This window comes from Oncorhynchus keta, chromosome 20 (genome assembly GCF_023373465.1).
Source record: "Oncorhynchus keta strain PuntledgeMale-10-30-2019 chromosome 20, Oket_V2, whole genome shotgun sequence".
Taxonomy (NCBI): domain Eukaryota; kingdom Metazoa; phylum Chordata; class Actinopteri; order Salmoniformes; family Salmonidae; genus Oncorhynchus; species Oncorhynchus keta.
In genome coordinates this window covers 13,134,021-13,151,621 of record NC_068440.1, presented here as the reverse complement: position 1 = coordinate 13,151,621, position 17,601 = coordinate 13,134,021, and the positions used below count along the sequence as shown (strand labels likewise).

General features: G+C 37.6%; 20 non-coding genes across 20 annotated transcripts; all 20 read left to right on the top strand.

The window, feature by feature from the left end:
* Window positions 1-226: 226 nt before the first annotated feature.
* trnal-uaa (transfer RNA leucine (anticodon UAA)) lies at window positions 227-309 on the top strand. Its single transcript has one exon. It is a non-coding gene; the product is annotated as a tRNA-Leu (tRNA).
* Window positions 310-1,049: 740 nt separating this feature from the next.
* trnal-uaa (transfer RNA leucine (anticodon UAA)) lies at window positions 1,050-1,132 on the top strand. The gene has a single exon. It is a non-coding gene; the product is annotated as a tRNA-Leu (tRNA).
* A 739-nt stretch (window positions 1,133-1,871) lies between these two features.
* trnal-uaa (transfer RNA leucine (anticodon UAA)) lies at window positions 1,872-1,954 on the top strand. The gene has a single exon. It is a non-coding gene; the product is annotated as a tRNA-Leu (tRNA).
* A 733-nt stretch (window positions 1,955-2,687) lies between these two features.
* trnal-uaa (transfer RNA leucine (anticodon UAA)) lies at window positions 2,688-2,770 on the top strand. The gene has a single exon. It is a non-coding gene; the product is annotated as a tRNA-Leu (tRNA).
* A 740-nt stretch (window positions 2,771-3,510) lies between these two features.
* Window positions 3,511-3,593, top strand: trnal-uaa (transfer RNA leucine (anticodon UAA)). The gene has a single exon. It is a non-coding gene; the product is annotated as a tRNA-Leu (tRNA).
* A 739-nt stretch (window positions 3,594-4,332) lies between these two features.
* Window positions 4,333-4,415, top strand: trnal-uaa (transfer RNA leucine (anticodon UAA)). The gene has a single exon. It is a non-coding gene; the product is annotated as a tRNA-Leu (tRNA).
* Window positions 4,416-5,154: 739 nt separating this feature from the next.
* trnal-uaa (transfer RNA leucine (anticodon UAA)) lies at window positions 5,155-5,237 on the top strand. The gene has a single exon. It is a non-coding gene; the product is annotated as a tRNA-Leu (tRNA).
* A 731-nt stretch (window positions 5,238-5,968) lies between these two features.
* trnal-uaa (transfer RNA leucine (anticodon UAA)) lies at window positions 5,969-6,051 on the top strand. The gene has a single exon. It is a non-coding gene; the product is annotated as a tRNA-Leu (tRNA).
* Window positions 6,052-6,790: 739 nt separating this feature from the next.
* trnal-uaa (transfer RNA leucine (anticodon UAA)) lies at window positions 6,791-6,873 on the top strand. Its single transcript has one exon. It is a non-coding gene; the product is annotated as a tRNA-Leu (tRNA).
* Window positions 6,874-7,612: 739 nt separating this feature from the next.
* Window positions 7,613-7,695, top strand: trnal-uaa (transfer RNA leucine (anticodon UAA)). The gene has a single exon. It is a non-coding gene; the product is annotated as a tRNA-Leu (tRNA).
* Window positions 7,696-9,205: 1,510 nt separating this feature from the next.
* trnal-uaa (transfer RNA leucine (anticodon UAA)) lies at window positions 9,206-9,288 on the top strand. Its single transcript has one exon. It is a non-coding gene; the product is annotated as a tRNA-Leu (tRNA).
* A 1,524-nt stretch (window positions 9,289-10,812) lies between these two features.
* Window positions 10,813-10,895, top strand: trnal-uaa (transfer RNA leucine (anticodon UAA)). The gene has a single exon. It is a non-coding gene; the product is annotated as a tRNA-Leu (tRNA).
* Window positions 10,896-11,634: 739 nt separating this feature from the next.
* trnal-uaa (transfer RNA leucine (anticodon UAA)) lies at window positions 11,635-11,717 on the top strand. The gene has a single exon. It is a non-coding gene; the product is annotated as a tRNA-Leu (tRNA).
* Window positions 11,718-12,452: 735 nt separating this feature from the next.
* On the top strand, window positions 12,453-12,535 carry trnal-uaa (transfer RNA leucine (anticodon UAA)). The gene has a single exon. It is a non-coding gene; the product is annotated as a tRNA-Leu (tRNA).
* Window positions 12,536-13,278: 743 nt separating this feature from the next.
* Window positions 13,279-13,361, top strand: trnal-uaa (transfer RNA leucine (anticodon UAA)). The gene has a single exon. It is a non-coding gene; the product is annotated as a tRNA-Leu (tRNA).
* Window positions 13,362-14,101: 740 nt separating this feature from the next.
* Window positions 14,102-14,184, top strand: trnal-uaa (transfer RNA leucine (anticodon UAA)). Its single transcript has one exon. It is a non-coding gene; the product is annotated as a tRNA-Leu (tRNA).
* A 740-nt stretch (window positions 14,185-14,924) lies between these two features.
* trnal-uaa (transfer RNA leucine (anticodon UAA)) lies at window positions 14,925-15,007 on the top strand. The gene has a single exon. It is a non-coding gene; the product is annotated as a tRNA-Leu (tRNA).
* Window positions 15,008-15,740: 733 nt separating this feature from the next.
* On the top strand, window positions 15,741-15,823 carry trnal-uaa (transfer RNA leucine (anticodon UAA)). Its single transcript has one exon. It is a non-coding gene; the product is annotated as a tRNA-Leu (tRNA).
* Window positions 15,824-16,556: 733 nt separating this feature from the next.
* Window positions 16,557-16,639, top strand: trnal-uaa (transfer RNA leucine (anticodon UAA)). Its single transcript has one exon. It is a non-coding gene; the product is annotated as a tRNA-Leu (tRNA).
* Window positions 16,640-17,381: 742 nt separating this feature from the next.
* Window positions 17,382-17,464, top strand: trnal-uaa (transfer RNA leucine (anticodon UAA)). The gene has a single exon. It is a non-coding gene; the product is annotated as a tRNA-Leu (tRNA).
* The last annotated feature ends 137 nt before the right edge of the window (window positions 17,465-17,601 follow it).

The window sequence follows — 17,601 nt, the reverse complement described above, 5'->3', positions numbered from 1 at the left end:
CAGCTCTTGTTAGTCTTTTAGAAACACCTGGATGTCAGTGTGTTTAAGGCGTTTGACTCATGATCGAAATTAAAATGTTCTTGTTTGTTCCAAACCTACATCTGGTAGAAAGTTTGATTTGGATGTAATCAAGGTTCATTTACATATTGTCTGGATCAAAGCCAAAAGATCTAACTGTGTGCTCAATATTCCATTTTGACTGCGCCCTTGAATTTATGTTTATTACACCAGGATGGCCGAGAGGTTAAGGCGTTGGACTTAAGATCCAATGGACATACGTCCTCGTGGGTTCGAACCCCACTCCTGGTATGAGTTCATCTATCATTTGGATGTAATCAATTGTCCTTTCACTCATTTGAAATTTCTCTTGACGAAAGCTGAAAGAATTGACTTTGTTACCCTTATTCCGCCTTGACTCAGCAAGTGTTTATCGTTTAAAAACACAAAAGATGGCAAAGAAGTTTGGTGTTAGAGTCATTATCAACTTTATTATTATTCTTGCTTCGAAACCCCATTCTTGTATTAAGTTTGATTTGGATGTCAACAAGTCTCATTTAGATATTTTCTGACTCAAAGCCAAAATAACTGACTGTGTGCTCCTCATTCCAATTTCACTGGGCTCTTGATTGTACTTTACACCAGGATGGCTGAGTGGGTTAGACTGCTGGAATAAAAATCCAATGAATGCTATCTTCTTGTGGATACCAACTGCATTTCTGGAAAAAACTTACTTTGGATGTAATCAACCCACCTTTCATTCATTTCCAATTGGCGTGGCTCAAATCTGAAAGGAATGACTATGACAAGATCTTCTACTTTGACTCAGCTCTTGTTAGTCTTTTAGAAACACCTGGATGTCAGTGTGTTTAAGGCGTTTGACTCATGATCGAAATTAAAATGTTCTTGTTTGTTCCAAACCTACATCTGGTAGAAAGTTTGATTTGGATGTAATCAAGGTTCATTTACATATTGTCTGGATCAAAGCCAAAAGATCTAACTGTGTGCTCAATATTCCATTTTGACTGCGCCCTTGAATTTATGTTTATTACACCAGGATGGCCGAGAGGTTAAGGCGTTGGACTTAAGATCCAATGGACATATGTCCTCGTGGGTTCGAACCCCACTCCTGGTATGAGTTCATCTATCATTTGGATGTAATCAATTGTCCTTTCACTCATTTGAAATTTCTCTTGACGAAAGCTGAAAGAATTGACTTTGTTACCCTTATTCCGCCTTGACTCAGCAAGTGTTTATCGTTTAAAAACACAAAAGATGGCAAAGAAGTTTGGTGTTAGAGTCATTATCAACTTTATTATTATTCTTGCTTCGAAACCCCATTCTTGTATTAAGTTTGATTTGGATGTCAACAAGTCTCATTTAGATATTTTCTGACTCAAAGCCAAAATAACTGACTGTGTGCTCCTCATTCCAATTTCACTGGGCTCTTGATTGTACTTTACACCAGGATGGCTGAGTGGGTTAGACTGCTGGAATAAAATCCAATGAATGCTATCTTCTTGTGGATACCAACTGCATTTCTGGAAAAAACTTACTTTGGATGTAATCAACCCACCTTTCATTCATTTCCAATTGGCGTGGCTCAAATCTGAAAGGAATGACTATGACAAGATCTTCTACTTTGACTCAGCTCTTGTTAGTCTTTTAGAAACACCTGGATGTCAGTGTGTTTAAGGCGTTTGACTCATGATCGAAATTAAAATGTTCTTGTTTGTTCCAAACCTACATCTGGTAGAAAGTTTGATTTGGATGTAATCAAGGTTCATTTACATATTGTCTGGATCAAAGCCAAAAGATCTAACTGTGTGCTCAATATTCCATTTTGACTGCGCCCTTGAATTTATGTTTATTACACCAGGATGGCCGAGAGGTTAAGGCGTTGGACTTAAGATCCAATGGACATACGTCCTCGTGGGTTCGAACCCCACTCCTGGTATGAGTTCATCTATCATTTGGATGTAATCAATTGTCCTTTCACTCATTTGAAATTTCTCTTGCTGAAAGAATTGACTTTGTTACCCTTATTCCGCCTTGACTCAGCAAGTGTTTATCGTTTAAAAACACAAAAGATGGCAAAGAAGTTTGGTGTTAGAGTCATTATCAACTTTATTATTATTCTTGCTTCGAAACCCCATTCTTGTATTAAGTTTGATTTGGATGTCAACAAGTCTCATTTAGATATTTTCTGACTCAAAGCCAAAATAACTGACTGTGTGCTCCTCATTCCAATTTCACTGGGCTCTTGATTGTACTTTACACCAGGATGGCTGAGTGGGTTAGACTGCTGGAATAAAAATCCAATGAATGCTATCTTCTTGTGGATACCAACTGCATTTCTGGAAAAAACTTACTTTGGATGTAATCAACCCACCTTTCATTCATTTCCAATTGGCGTGGCTCAAATCTGAAAGGAATGACTATGACAAGATCTTCTACTTTGACTCAGCTCTTGTTAGTCTTTTAGAAACACCTGGATGTCAGTGTGTTTAAGGCGTTTGACTCATGATCGAAATTAAAATGTTCTTGTTTGTTCCAAACCTACATCTGGTAGAAAGTTTGATTTGGATGTAATCAAGGTTCATTTACATATTGTCTGGATCAAAGCCAAAAGATCTAACTGTGTGCTCAATATTCCATTTTGACTGCGCCCTTGAATTTTTGTTTATTACACCAGGATGGCCGAGAGGTTAAGGCGTTGGACTTAAGATCCAATGGACATACGTCCTCGTGGGTTCGAACCCCACTCCTGGTATGAGTTCATCTATCATTTGGATGTAATCAATTGTCCTTTCACTCATTTGAAATTTCTCTTGACGAAAGCTGAAAGAATTGACTTTGTTACCCTTATTCCGCCTTGACTCAGCAAGTGTTTATCGTTTAAAAACACAAAAGATGGCAAAGAAGTTTGGTGTTAGAGTCATTATCAACTTTATTATTATTCTTGCTTCGAAACCCCATTCTTGTATTAAGTTTGATTTGGATGTCAACAAGTCTCATTTAGATATTTTCTGACTCAAAGCCAAAATAACTGACTGTGTGCTCCTCATTCCAATTTCACTGGGCTCTTGATTGTACTTTACACCAGGATGGCTGAGTGGGTTAGACTGCTGGAATAAAAATCCAATGAATGCTATCTTCTTGTGGATACCAACTGCATTTCTGGAAAAAACTTACTTTGGATGTAATCAACCCACCTTTCATTCATTTCCAATTGGCGTGGCTCAAATCTGAAAGGAATGACTATGACAAGATCTTCTACTTTGACTCAGCTCTTGTTAGTCTTTTAGAAACACCTGGATGTCAGTGTGTTTAAGGCGTTTGACTCATGATCGAAATTAAAATGTTCTTGTTTGTTCCAAACCTACATCTGGTAGAAAGTTTGATTTGGATGTAATCAAGGTTCATTTACATATTGTCTGGATCAAAGCCAAAAGATCTAACTGTGTGCTCAATATTCCATTTTGACTGCGCCCTTGAATTTATGTTTATTACACCAGGATGGCCGAGAGGTTAAGGCGTTGGACTTAAGATCCAATGGACATACGTCCTCGTGGGTTCGAACCCCACTCCTGGTATGAGTTCATCTATCATTTGGATATAATCAATTGTCCTTTCACTCATTTGAAATTTCTCTTGACGAAAGCTGAAAGAATTGACTTTGTTACCCTTATTCCGCCTTGACTCAGCAAGTGTTTATCGTTTAAAAACACAAAAGATGGCTAAGAGTTTTGGTGTTAGAGTCATTATCAACTTTATTATTATTCTTGCTTCGAAACCCCATTCTTGTATTAAGTTTGATTTGGATGTCAACAAGTCTCATTTAGATATTTTCTGACTCAAAGCCAAAATAACTGACTGTGTGCTCCTCATTCCAATTTCACTGGGCTCTTGATTGTACTTTACACCAGGATGGCTGAGTGGGTTCGACTGCTGGAATAAAATCCAATGAATGCTATCTTCTTGTGGATACCAACCGCATTTCTGGAAAAAACTTACTTTGGATGTAATCAACCCACCTTTCATTCATTTCCAATTAGCGTGGCTCAAATCTGAAAGGAATGACTATGACAAGATCTTCTACTTTGACTCAGCTCTTGTTAGTCTTTTAGAAACACCTGGATGTCAGTGTGTTTAAGGCGTTTGACTCATGATCGAAATTAAAATGTTCTTGTTTGTTCCAAACCTACATCTGGTAGAAAGTTTGATTTGGATGTAATCAAGGTTCATTTACATATTGTCTGGATCAAAGCCAAAAGATCTAACTGTGTGCTCAATATTCCATTTTGACTGCGCCCTTGAATTTATGTTTATTACACCAGGATGGCCGAGAGGTTAAGGCGTTGGACTTAAGATCCAATGGACATATGTCCTCGTGGGTTCGAACCCCACTCCTGGTATGAGTTCATCTATCATTTGGATGTAATCAATTGTCCTTTCACTCATTTGAAATTTCTCTTGACGAAAGCTGAAAGAATTGACTTTGTTACCCTTATTCCGCCTTGACTCAGCAAGTGTTTATCGTTTAAAAACACAAAAGATGGCAAAGAAGTTTGGTGTTAGAGTCATTATCAACTTTATTATTATTCTTGCTTCGAAACCCCATTCTTGTATTAAGTTTGATTTGGATGTCAACAAGTCTCATTTAGATATTTTCTGACTCAAAGCCAAAATAACTGACTGTGTGCTCCTCATTCCAATTTCACTGGGCTCTTGATTGTACTTTACACCAGGATGGCTGAGTGGGTTCGACTGAAGGAATAAAATCCAATGAATGCTATCTTCTTGTGGATACCAACTGCATTTCTGGAAAAAACTTACTTTGGATGTAATCAACCCACCTTTCATTCATTTCCAATTGGCGTGGCTCAAATCTGAAAGGAATGACTATGACAAGATCTTCTACTTTGACTCAGCTCTTGTTAGTCTTTTAGAAACACCTGGATGTCAGTGTGTTTAAGGCGTTTGACTCATGATCGAAATTAAAATGTTCTTGTTTGTTCCAAACCTACATCTGGTAGAAAGTTTGATTTGGATGTAATCAAGGTTCATTTACATATTGTCTGGATCAAAGCCAAAAGATCTAACTGTGTGCTCCATATTCCATTTTGACTGCGCCCTTGAATTTATGTTTATTACACCAGGATGGCCGAGAGGTTAAGGCGTTGGATTTAAGATCCAATGGACATACGTCCTCGTGGGTTCGAACCCCACTCCTGGTATGAGTTCATCTATCATTTGGATATAATCAATTGTCATTTCACTCATTTGAAATTTCTTTTGATGAAAGCTGAAAGAATTGACTTTGTTCCCCTTATTCCGCCTTGAGTGTTTATCGTTTAAAAACACAAAAGATGGCAAAGAATTTTGGTGTTAGAGTCATTATCAACTTTATTATTATTCTTGCTTCGAAACCCCATTCTTGTATTAAGTTTGATTTGGATGTCAACAAGTCTCATTTAGATATTTTCTGACTCAAAGCCAAAATAACTGACTGTGTGCTCCTCATTCCAATTTCACTGGGCTCTTGATTGTACTTTACACCAGGATGGCTGAGTGTGTTAGACTGCTGGAATAAAATCCAATGAATGCTATTGTCTTGTGGATACCAACCGCATTTCTGGAAAAAACTTACTTTGGATGTAATCAACCCACCTTTCATTCATTTCCAATTATCGTGGCTCAAATCTGAAAGGAATGACTATGACAAGATCTTCTACTTTGACTCAGCTCTTGTTAGTCTTTTAGAAACACCTGGATGTCAGTGTGTTTAAGGCGTTTGACTCATGATCGAAATTAAAATGTTCTTGTTTGTTCCAAACCTACATCTGGTAGAAAGTTTGATTTGGATGTAATCAAGGTTCATTTACATATTGTCTGGATCAAAGCCAAAAGATCTAACTGTGTGCTCAATATTCCATTTTGACTGCGCCCTTGAATTTATGTTTATTACACCAGGATGGCCGAGAGGTTAAGGCGTTGGACTTAAGATCCAATGGACATACGTCCTCGTGGGTTCGAACCCCACTCCTGGTATGAGTTCATCTATCATTTGGATGTAATCAATTGTCCTTTCACTCATTTGAATATTCTTTTGACAAAAGCTGAAAGAATTGATTTTGTTCCCCTTATTCCGACTTGACTCAGCAAGTATTTATCGTTTAAAAACACAAAAGATGGCTAAGAATTTTGGTGTTAGAGTCATTATCAACTTTATTATTATTCTTGCTTCGAAACCCCATTCTTGTATTAAGTTTGATTTGGATGTCAACAAATCTCATTTAGATATTTTCTGACTCAAAGCCAAAATAACTGAGTGTGTGCTCCTCATTCCAATTTCACTGGGCTCTTCATTGTACTTTACACCAGGATGGCTGAGTGGGTTCGACTGCTGGAATAAAATCCAATGAATGCTATTGTCTTGTGGATACCAACCGCATTTCTGGAAAAAACTTACTTTGGATGTAATCAACCCACCTTTCATTCATTTCCAATTAGCGTGGCTCAAATCTGAAAGGAATGACTATGACAAGATCTTCTACTTTGACTCAGCTCTTGTTAGTCTTTTAGAAACACCTGGATGTCAGTGTGTTTAAGGCGTTTGACTCATGATCGAAATTAAAATGTTCTTGTTTGTTCCAAACCTACATCTGGTAGAAAGTTTGATTTGGATGTAATCAAGGTTCATTTACATATTGTCTGGATCAAAGCCAAAAGATCTAACTGTGTGCTCCATATTCCATTTTGACTGCGCCCTTGAATTTATGTTTATTACACCAGGATGGCCGAGAGGTTAAGGCGTTGGACTTAAGATCCAATGGACATACGTCCTCGTGGGTTCGAACCCCACTCCTGGTATGAGTTCATCTATCATTTGGATATAATCAATTGTCCTTTCACTCATTTGAAATTTCTCTTGACGAAAGCTGAAAGAATTGACTTTGTTACCCTTATTCCGCCTTGACTCAGCAAGTGTTTATCGTTTAAAAACACAAAAGATGGCAAAGAAGTTTGGTGTTAGAGTCATTATCAACTTTATTATTATTCTTGCTTCGAAACCCCATTCTTGTATTAAGTTTGATTTGGATGTCAACAAGTCTCATTTAGATATTTTCTGACTCAAAGCCAAAATAACTGACTGTGTGCTCCTCATTCCAATTTCACTGGGCTCTTGATTGTACTTTACACCAGGATGGCTGAGTGGGTTAGACTGCTGGAATAAAATCCAATGAATGCTATCTTCTTGTGGATACCAACCGCATTTCTGGAAAAAACTTACTTTGGATGTAATCAACCCACCTTTCATTCATTTCCAATTAGCGTGGCTCAAATCTGAAAGGAATGACTATGACAAGATCTTCTACTTTGACTCAGCTCTTGTTAGTCTTTTAGAAACACCTGGATGTCAGTGTGTTTAAGGCGTTTGACTCATGATCGAAATTAAAATGTTCTTGTTTGTTCCAAACCTACATCTGGTAGAAAGTTTGATTTGGATGTAATCAAGGTTCATTTACATATTGTCTGGATCAAAGCCAAAAGATCTAACTGTGTGCTCCATATTCCATTTTGACTGCGCCCTTGAATTTATGTTTATTACACCAGGATGGCCGAGAGGTTAAGGCGTTGGATTTAAGATCCAATGGACATACGTCCTCGTGGGTTCGAACCCCACTCCTGGTATGAGTTCATCTATCATTTGGATATAATCAATTGTCATTTCACTCATTTGAAATTTCTTTTGATGAAAGCTGAAAGAATTGACTTTGTTCCCCTTATTCCGCCTTGAGTGTTTATCGTTTAAAAACACAAAAGATGGCTAAGAATTTTGGTGTTAGAGTCATTATCAACTTTATTATTATTCTTGCTTCGAAACCCCATTCTTGTATTAAGTTTGATTTGGATGTCAACAAGTCTCATTTAGATATTTTCTGACTCAAAGCCAAAATAACTGACTGTGTGCTCCTCATTCCAATTTCACTGGGCTCTTGATTGTACTTTACACCAGGATGGCTGAGTGGGTTAGACTGCTGGAATAAAATCCAATGAATGCTATTGTCTTGTGGATACCAACCGCATTTCTGGAAAAAACTTACTTTGGATGTAATCAACCCACCTTTCATTCATTTCCAATTAGCGTGGCTCAAATCTGAAAGGAATGACTATGACAAGATCTTCTACTTTGACTCAGCTCTTGTTAGTCTTTTAGAAACACCTGGATGTCAGTGTGTTTAAGGCGTTTGACTCATGATCGAAATTAAAATGTTCTTGTTTGTTCCAAACCTACATCTGGTAGAAAGTTTGATTTGAATGTAATCAAGGGTCATTTACATATTGTCTGGATCAAAGCCAAAAGATCTAACTGTGTGCTCCATATTCCATTTTGACTGCGCCCTTGAATTTATGTTTATTACACCAGGATGGCCGAGAGGTTAAGGCGTTGGACTTAAGATCCAATGGACATACGTCCTCGTGGGTTCGAACCCCACCAATTGTCATTTCACTCATTTGAAATTTCTTTTGATGAAAGCTGAAAGAATTGACTTTGTTCCCCTTATTCCGCCTTGAGTGTTTATCGTTTAAAAACACAAAAGATGGCTAAGAATTTTGGTGTTAGAGTCATTATCAACTTTATTATTATTCTTGCTTCGAAACCCCATTCGTGTATTAAGTTTGATTTGGATGTCAACAAGTCTCATTGAGATATTTTCTGACTCAAAGCCAAAATAACTGACTGTGTGCTCCTCATTCCAATTTCACTGGGCTCTTGATTGTACTATACACCAGGATGGCTGAGTGGGTTCGACTGCTGGAATAAAATCCAATGAATGCTATTGTCTTGTGGATACCAACCGCATTTCTGGAAAAAACTTACTTTGGATGTAATCAACCCACCTTTCATTCATTTCCAATTAGCGTGGCTCAAATCTGAAAGGAATGACTATGACAAGATCTTCTACTTTGACTCAGCTCTTGTTAGTCTTTTAGAAACACCTGGATGTCAGTGTGTTTAAGGCGTTTGACTCATGATCGAAATTAAAATGTTCTTGTTTGTTCCAAACCTACATCTGGTAGAAAGTTTGATTTGGATGTAATCAAGGTTCATTTACATATTGTCTGGATCAAAGCCAAAAGATCTAACTGTGTGCTCCATATTCCATTTTGACTGCGCCCTTGAATTTATGTTTATTACACCAGGATGGCCGAGAGGTTAAGGCGTTGGACTTAAGATCCAATGGACATACGTCCTCGTGGGTTCGAACCCCACTCCTGGTATGAGTTCATCTATCATTTGGATGTAATCAATTGTCCTTTCACTCATTTGAAATTTCTCTTGACGAAAGCTGAAAGAATTGACTTTGTTCCCCTTATTCCGCCTTGACTCAGCAAGTGTTTATCGTTTAAAAACACAAAAGATGGCTAAAAATTTTGGTGTTAGAGTCATTATCAACTTTATTATTATTCTTGCTTCGAAACCCCATTCTTGTATTAAGTTTGATTTGGATGTCAACAAATCTCATTTAGATATTTTCTGACTCAAAGCCAAAATAACTGAGTGTGTGCTCCTCATTCCAATTTCACTGGGCTCTTCATTGTACTTTACACCAGGATGGCTGAGTGGGTTCGACTGCTGGAATAACATCCAATGAATGCTATTGTCTTGTGGATACCAACCGCATTTCTGGAAAAAACTTACTTTGGATGTAATCAACCCACCTTTCATTCATTTCCAATTAGCGTGGCTCAAATCTGAAAGGAATGACTATGACAAGATCTTTGACTCAGCTCTTGTTAGTCTTTTAGAAACACCTGGATGTCAGTGTGTTTAAGGCGTTTGACTCATGATCGAAATTAAAATGTTCTTGTTTGTTCCAAACCTACATCTGGTAGAAAGTTTGATTTGAATGTAATCAAGGGTCATTTACATATTGTCTGGATCAAAGCCAAAAGATCTAACTGTGTGCTCCATATTCCATTTTGACTGCGCCCTTGAATTTATGTTTATTACACCAGGATGGCCGAGAGGTTAAGGCGTTGGACTTAAGATCCAATGTACATACGTCCTCGTGGGTTCGAACCCCACCAATTGTCATTTCACTCATTTGAAATTTCTTTTGATGAAAGCTGAAAGAATTGACTTTGTTCCCCTTATTCCGCCTTGACTCAGCAAGTGTTTATCATTTAAAAATATAAAAGATGGCTAACTAGTTATGGTGTTTGAGTCATTATCAACTTAATTATTATTGTTCTTGCTTCGAAACCCCATTCTTGTATTAAGTTTGATTTGGATGTCAACGAGTCTCATTTAGATATTTTCTGACTCAAAGCCAAAATAACTGACTGTGTGCTCCTCATTCCAATTTCACTGGGCTCTTGATTGTACTTTACACCAGGATGGCTGAGTGTGTTAGACTGCTGGAATAAAATCCAATGAATGCTATTGTCTTGTGGATACCAACCGCATTTCTGGAAAAAACTTACTTTGGATGTAATCAACCCACCTTTCATTCATTTCCAATTAGCGTGGCTCAAATCTGAAAGGAATGACTATGACAAGATCTTCTACTTTGACTCAGCTCTTGTTAGTCTTTTAGAAACACCTGGATGTCAGTGTGTTTAAGGCGTTTGACTCATGATCGAAATTAAAATGTTCTTGTTTGTTCCAAACCTACATCTGGTAGAAAGTTTGATTTGGATGTAATCAAGGTTCATTTACATATTGTCTGGATCAAAGCCAAAAGCTCTAACTGTGTGCTCCATATTCCATTTTGACTGCGCCCTTGAATTTATGTTTATTACACCAGGATGGCCGAGAGGTTAAGGCGTTGGACTTAAGATCCAATGGACATACGTCCTCGTGGGTTCAAACCCCACTCCTGGTATGAGTTCATCTATCATTTGGATGTAATCAATTGTCATTTCACTCATTTGAAAATTCTTTTGACGAAAGCTGAAAGAATTGACTTTGTTCCCCTTATTCCGACTTGACTCAGCAAGTATTTATCGTTTAAAAACACAAAAGATGGCTAAGAATTTTGGTGTTAGAGTCATTATCAACTTTATTATTATTCTTGCTTCGAAACCCCATTCTTGTATTAAGTTTGATTTGGATGTCAACAAATCTCATTTAGATATTTTCTGACTCAAAGCCAAAATAACTGAGTGTGTGCTCCTCATTCCAATTTCACTGGGCTCTTGATTGTACTTTACACCAGGATGGCTGAGTGGGTTAGACTGCTGGAATAAAATCCAATGAATGCTATTGTCTTGTGGATACCAACCGTATTTCTGGAAAAAACTTACTTTGGATGTAATCAACCCACCTTTCATTCATTTCCAATTATCGTGGCTCAAATCTGAAAGGAATGACTATGACAAGATCTTCTACTTTGACTCAGCTCTTGTTAGTCTTTTAGAAACACCTGGATGTCAGTGTGTTTAAGGCGTTTGACTCATGATCGAAATTAAAATGTTCTTGTTTGTTCCAAACCTACATCTGGTAGAAAGTTTGATTTGGATGTAATCAAGGTTCATTTACATATTGTCTGGATCAAAGCCAAAAGATCTAACTGTGTGCTCCATATTCCATTTTGACTGCGCCCTTGAATTTATGTTTATTACACCAGGATGGCCGAGAGGTTAAGGCGTTGGACTTAAGATCCAATGGACATACGTCCACGTGGGTTCGAACCCCACTCCTGGTATGAGTTCATCTATCATTTGGATGTAATCAATTGTCCTTTCACTCATTTGAAATTTTTTGACAAAGCTGAAAGAATTGACTTTGTTCCCTTATTCCGCCTTGACTCAGCAAGTGTTTATCGTTTAAAAACACAAAAGATGGCTAAGAAGTTTGGTGTTAGAGTCATTATCAACTTTATTATTATTCTTGCTTCGAAACCCCATTCTTGTATTAAGTTTGATTTGGATGTCAACAAGTCTCATTTAGATATTTTCTGACTCAAAGCCAAAATAACTGACTGTGTGCTCCTCATTCCAATTTCACTGGGCTCTTGATTGTACTTTACACCAGGATAGCTGAGTGTGTTAGACTGCTGGAATAAAATCCAATGAATGCTATTGTCTTGTGGATACCAACCGCATTTCTGGAAAAAACTTACTTTGGATGTAATCAACCCACCTTTCATTCATTTCCAATTATCGTGGCTCAAATCTGAAAGGAATGACTATGACAAGATCTTCTACTTTGACTCAGCTCTTGTTAGTCTTTTAGAAACACCTGGATGTCAGTGTGTTTAAGGCGTTTGACTCATGATCGAAATTAAAATGTTCTTGTTTGTTCCAAACCTACATCTGGTAGAAAGTTTGATTTGGATGTAATCAAGGTTCATTTACATATTGTCTGGATCAAAGCCAAAAGATCTAACTGTGTGCTCCATATTCCATTTTGACTGCGCCCTTGTACTTATGTTTGTTACACCAGGATGGCCGAGAGGTTAAGGCGTTGGACTTAAGATCCAATGGACATATGTCCTCGTGGGTTCGAACCCCACTCCTGGTTTGAGTTCATCTATCATTTGGATGTAATCAATTGTCCTTTCACTCATTTGAAATTTATTTTGATGAAAGCTGAAAGAAATGACTTTGTTCCCCTTATTCCGCCTTGACTCAGCAAGTGTTTATCATTTAAAAACATAAAAGATGGCTAACTAGTTATGGTGTTTGAGTCATTATCAACTTAATTATTATTGTTCTTGCTTCGAAACCCCATTCTTGTATTAAGTTTGATTTGGATGTCAACAAGTCTCATTTAGATATTTTCTGACTCAAAGCCAAAATAACTGACTGTGTGCTCCTCATTCCAATTTCACTGGGCTCTTGATTGTACTTTACACCAGGATGGCTGAGTGTGTTAGACTGCTGGAATAAAATCCAATGAATGCTATTGTCTTGTGGATACCAACCGCATTTCTGGAAAAAACTTACTTTGGATGTAATCAACCCACCTTTCATTCATTTCCAATTATCGTGGCTCAAATCTGAAAGGAATGACTATGACAAGATCTTCTACTTTGACTCAGCTCTTGTTAGTCTTTTAGAAACACCTGGATGTCAGTGTGTTTAAGGCGTTTGACTCATGATCGAAATTAAAATGTTCTTGTTTGTTCCAAACCTACATCTGGTAGAAAGTTTGATTTGGATGTAATCAAGGTTCATTTACATATTGTCTGGATCAAAGCCAAAAGCTCTAACTGTGTGCTCCATATTCCATTTTGACTGCGCCCTTGAATTTATGTTTATTACACCAGGATGGCCGAGAGGTTAAGGCGTTGGACTTAAGATCCAATGGACATACGTCCTCGTGGGTTCGAACCCCACTCCTGGTATGAGTTCATCTATCATTTGGATGTAATCAATTGTCCTTTCACTCATTTGAAATTTCTTTGACGAAAGCTGAAAGAATTGACTTTGTTCCCTTATTCCGCCTTGACTCAGCAAGTGTTTATCGTTTAAAAACACAAAAGATGGCTAAAGAAGTTTGGTGTTAGAGTCATTATCAACTTTATTATTATTCTTGCTTCGAAACCCCATTCTTGTATTAAGTTTGATTTGGATGTCAACAAGTCTCATTTAGATATTTTCTGACTCAAAGCCAAAATAACTGACTGTGTGCTCCTCATTCCAATTTCACTGGGCTCTTGATTGTACTTTACACCAGGATGGCTGAGTGGGTTAGACTGCTAGAATAAAAATCCAATGAATGCTATCTTCTTGTGGATACCAACCGCATTTCTGGAAAAAAACTTACTTTGGATGTAATCAACCCACCTTTCATTCATTTCCAATTAGCGTGGCTCAAATCTGAAAGGAATGACTATGACAAGATCTTCTACTTTGACTCAGCTCTTGTTAGTCTTTTAGAAACACCTGGATGTCAGTGTGTTTAAGGCGTTTGACTCATGATCGAAATTAAAATGTTCTTGTTTGTTCCAAACCTACATCTGGTAGAAAGTTTGATTTGGATGTAATCAAGGTTCATTTACATATTGTCTGGATCAAAGCCAAAAGATCTAACTGTGTGCTCAATATTCCATTTTGACTGCGCCCTTGAATTTATGTTTATTACACCAGGATGGCCGAGAGGTTAAGGCGTTGGACTTAAGATCCAATGGACATACGTCCTCGTGGGTTCGAACCCCGCTCCTGGTATGAGTTCATCTATCATTTGGATATAATCAATTGTCCTTTCACTCATTTGAAATTTCTCTTGACGAAAGCTGAAAGAATTGACTTTGTTACCCTTATTCCGCCTTGACTCAGCAAGTGTTTATCGTTTAAAAACACAAAAGATGGCTAAGTAGTTATGGTGTTAGAGTCATTATCAACTTTATTATTATTCTTGCTTCGAAACCCCATTCTTGTATTAAGTTTGATTTGGATGTCAACAAGTCTCATTTAGATATTTTCTGACTCAAAGCCAAAATAACTGACTGTGTGCTCCTCATTCCAATTTCACTGGGCTCTTGATTGTACTTTACACCAGGATGGCTGAGTGGGTTCGACTGAAGGAATAAAATCCAATGAATGCTATCTTCTTGTGGATACCAACTGCATTTCTGGAAAAAACTTACTTTGGATGTAATCAACCCACCTTTCATTCATTTCCAATTAGCGTGGCTCAAATCTGAAAGGAATGACTATGACAAGATCTTCTACTTTGACTCAGCTCTTGTTAGTCTTTTAGAAACACCTGGATGTCAGTGTGTTTAAGGCGTTTGACTCATGATCGAAATTAAAATGTTCTTGTTTGTTCCAAACCTACATCTGGTAGAAAGTTTGATTTGGATGTAATCAAGGTTCATTTAAATATTGTCTGGATCAAAGCCAAAAGATCTAACTGTGTGCTCAATATTCCATTTTGACTGCGCCCTTGAATTTATGTTTATTACACCAGGATGGCCGAGAGGTTAAGGCATTGGACTTAAGATCCAATGGACATACGTCCTCGTGGGTTCGAACCCCACTCCTGGTATGAGTTCATCTATCATTTGGATATAATCAATTGTCCTTTCACTCATTTGAAATTTCTCTTGACGAAAGCTGAAAGAATTGACTTTGTTACCCTTATTCCGCCTTGACTCAGCAAGTGTTTATCGTTTAAAAACACAAAAGATGCCAAAGAAGTTTGGTGTTAGAGTCATTATCAACTTTATTATTATTCTTGCTTCGAAACCCCATTCTTGTATTAAGTTTGATTTGGATGTCAACAAGTCTCATTTAGATATTTTCTGACTCAAAGCCAAAATAACTGAATGTGTGCTCCTCATTCCAATTTCACTGGGCTCTTGATTGTACTTTACACCAGGATGGCTGAGTGGGTTAGACTGCTGCAATAAAATCCAATGAATGCTGTCTTCTTGTGGATACCAACCGCATTTCTGGAAAAAACTTACTTTGGATGTAATCAACCCACCTTTCATTAATTTCCAATTCACGTGGCTCAAATCTGAAAGGAATGACTATGACAAGATCTTTGACTGAGCTCTTGTTAGTCTTTTAGAAACACCTGGATGTCAGTGTGTTTAAGGCGTTTGACTCATGATCGAAATTAAAATGTTCTTGTTTGTTCCAAACCTACATCTGGTAGAAAGTTTGATTTGGATGTAATCAAGGTTCATTTACATATTGTCTGGATCAAAGCCAAAAGATCTAACTGTGTGCTCCATATTCCATTTTGACTGCGCCCTTGAATTTATTTTTATTACACCAGGATGGCCGAGAGGTTAAGGCGTTGGACTTAAGATCTAATGGACATACGTCCTCGTGGGTTCGAACCCCACTCCTGGTATGAGTTCATCTATAATTTGGATGTAATCAATTGTCCTTTCACTCATTTGAAAATTCTTTTGACGCTGAAAGAATTGACTTTGTTCCCTTATTCAGCCTTGACTCAGCAAGTGTTTATCGTTTAAAAACACAAAAGATGGCTAAGAATTTCTGTGTTAGAGTCATTATCAACTTTATTATTATTCTTGCTTCGAAACCCCATTCTTGTATTAAGTTTGATTTGGATGTCAACAAGTCTCATTGATATATTTTCTGACTCAAAGCCAAAATAACTGACTGTGTGCTCCTCATTCCAATTTCACTGGGCTCTTGATTGTACTTTACACCAGGATGGCTGAGTGGGTTAGACTGCAGGAATAAAATCCAATGAATGCTATCTTCTTGTGGATACCAACCGCATTTCTGGAAAAACTTACTTTGGATGTAATCAACCCACCTTTCATTCATTTCCAATTAGCGTGGCTCAAATCTGAAAGGAATGACGATGACAAGATCTTCTACTTTGACTCAGCTCTTGTTAGTCTTTTAGAAACACCTGGATGTCAGTGTGTTTAAGGCGTTAGACTCATGATCGAAATTAAAATGTTCTTGTTTGTTCCAAACCTACATCTGGTAGAAAGTTTGATTTGGATGTAATCAAGGTTCATTTTCATATTGTCTGGATCAAAGCCAAAAGATCTAACTGTGTGCTCCATATTACATTTTGACTGCGCCTTTGAAAATATGTTTATTACACCAGGATGGCCGAGAGGTTAAGGCGTTGGACTTAAGATCCAATGGACATACGTCCTCGTGGGTTCGAACCCCACTCCTGGTATGAGTTCTTCTATCTTTTGGATGTGATCAATTGTCCTTTCACTCATTTGAAAATTATTTTGACGAAAGCTGAAAGAATTGACTTTGTTCCCCTTATTCCTCCTTGACTCAGCAAGCGTTTATCGTTTAAAAACACAAAAGATGGCTAAGTAGTTATGGTGTTTGAGTCATTATCAACCTAATTATTATTATTCTTGCTTCGAAACCCCATTCTTGTATTAAGTTTGAATTGGATGTCAACAAGTCTCATTTAGATATTTTCTGACTCAAAGCCAAAATAACTGACAGTGTGCTCCTCATTCCAATTTCACTGGGCTCTTGATTGTACTTTACACCAGGATGGCTGAGTGGGTTAGACTGCTGGAATAAAATCCAATGAATGCTATCTTCTTGTGGATACCAACCGCATTTCTGGAAAAACTTACTTTGGATGTAATCAACCCACCTTTCATTCATTTCCAATTGGCGTGGCTCAAATCTGAAAGGAATGACTATGACAATATCTTCTACTTTGACTCAGCTCTTGTTAGTCTTTTAGAAACACCTGGATGTCAGTGTGTTTAAGGCGTTTGACTCATGATCGAAATTAAAATGTTCTTGTTTGTTCCAAACCTACATCTGGTAGAAAGTTTGATTTGGATGTAATCAAGGTTCATTTAAATATTGTCTGGATCAAAGCCAAAAGATCTAACTGTGTGCTCAATATTCCATTTTGACTGCGCCCTTGAATTTTTGTTTATTACACCAGGATGGCTGAGAGGTTAAGGCGTTGGACTTAAGATCCAATGGACATATGTCCTCGTGGGTTCGAACCCCACTCCTGGTATGAGTTCATCTATCATTTGGATGTAATCAATTGTCCTTTCACTCATTTGAAATTTCTCTTGACGAAAGCTGAAAGAATTGACTTTGTTACCCTTATTCCGCCTTGACTCAGCAAGTGTTTATCGTTTAAAAACACAA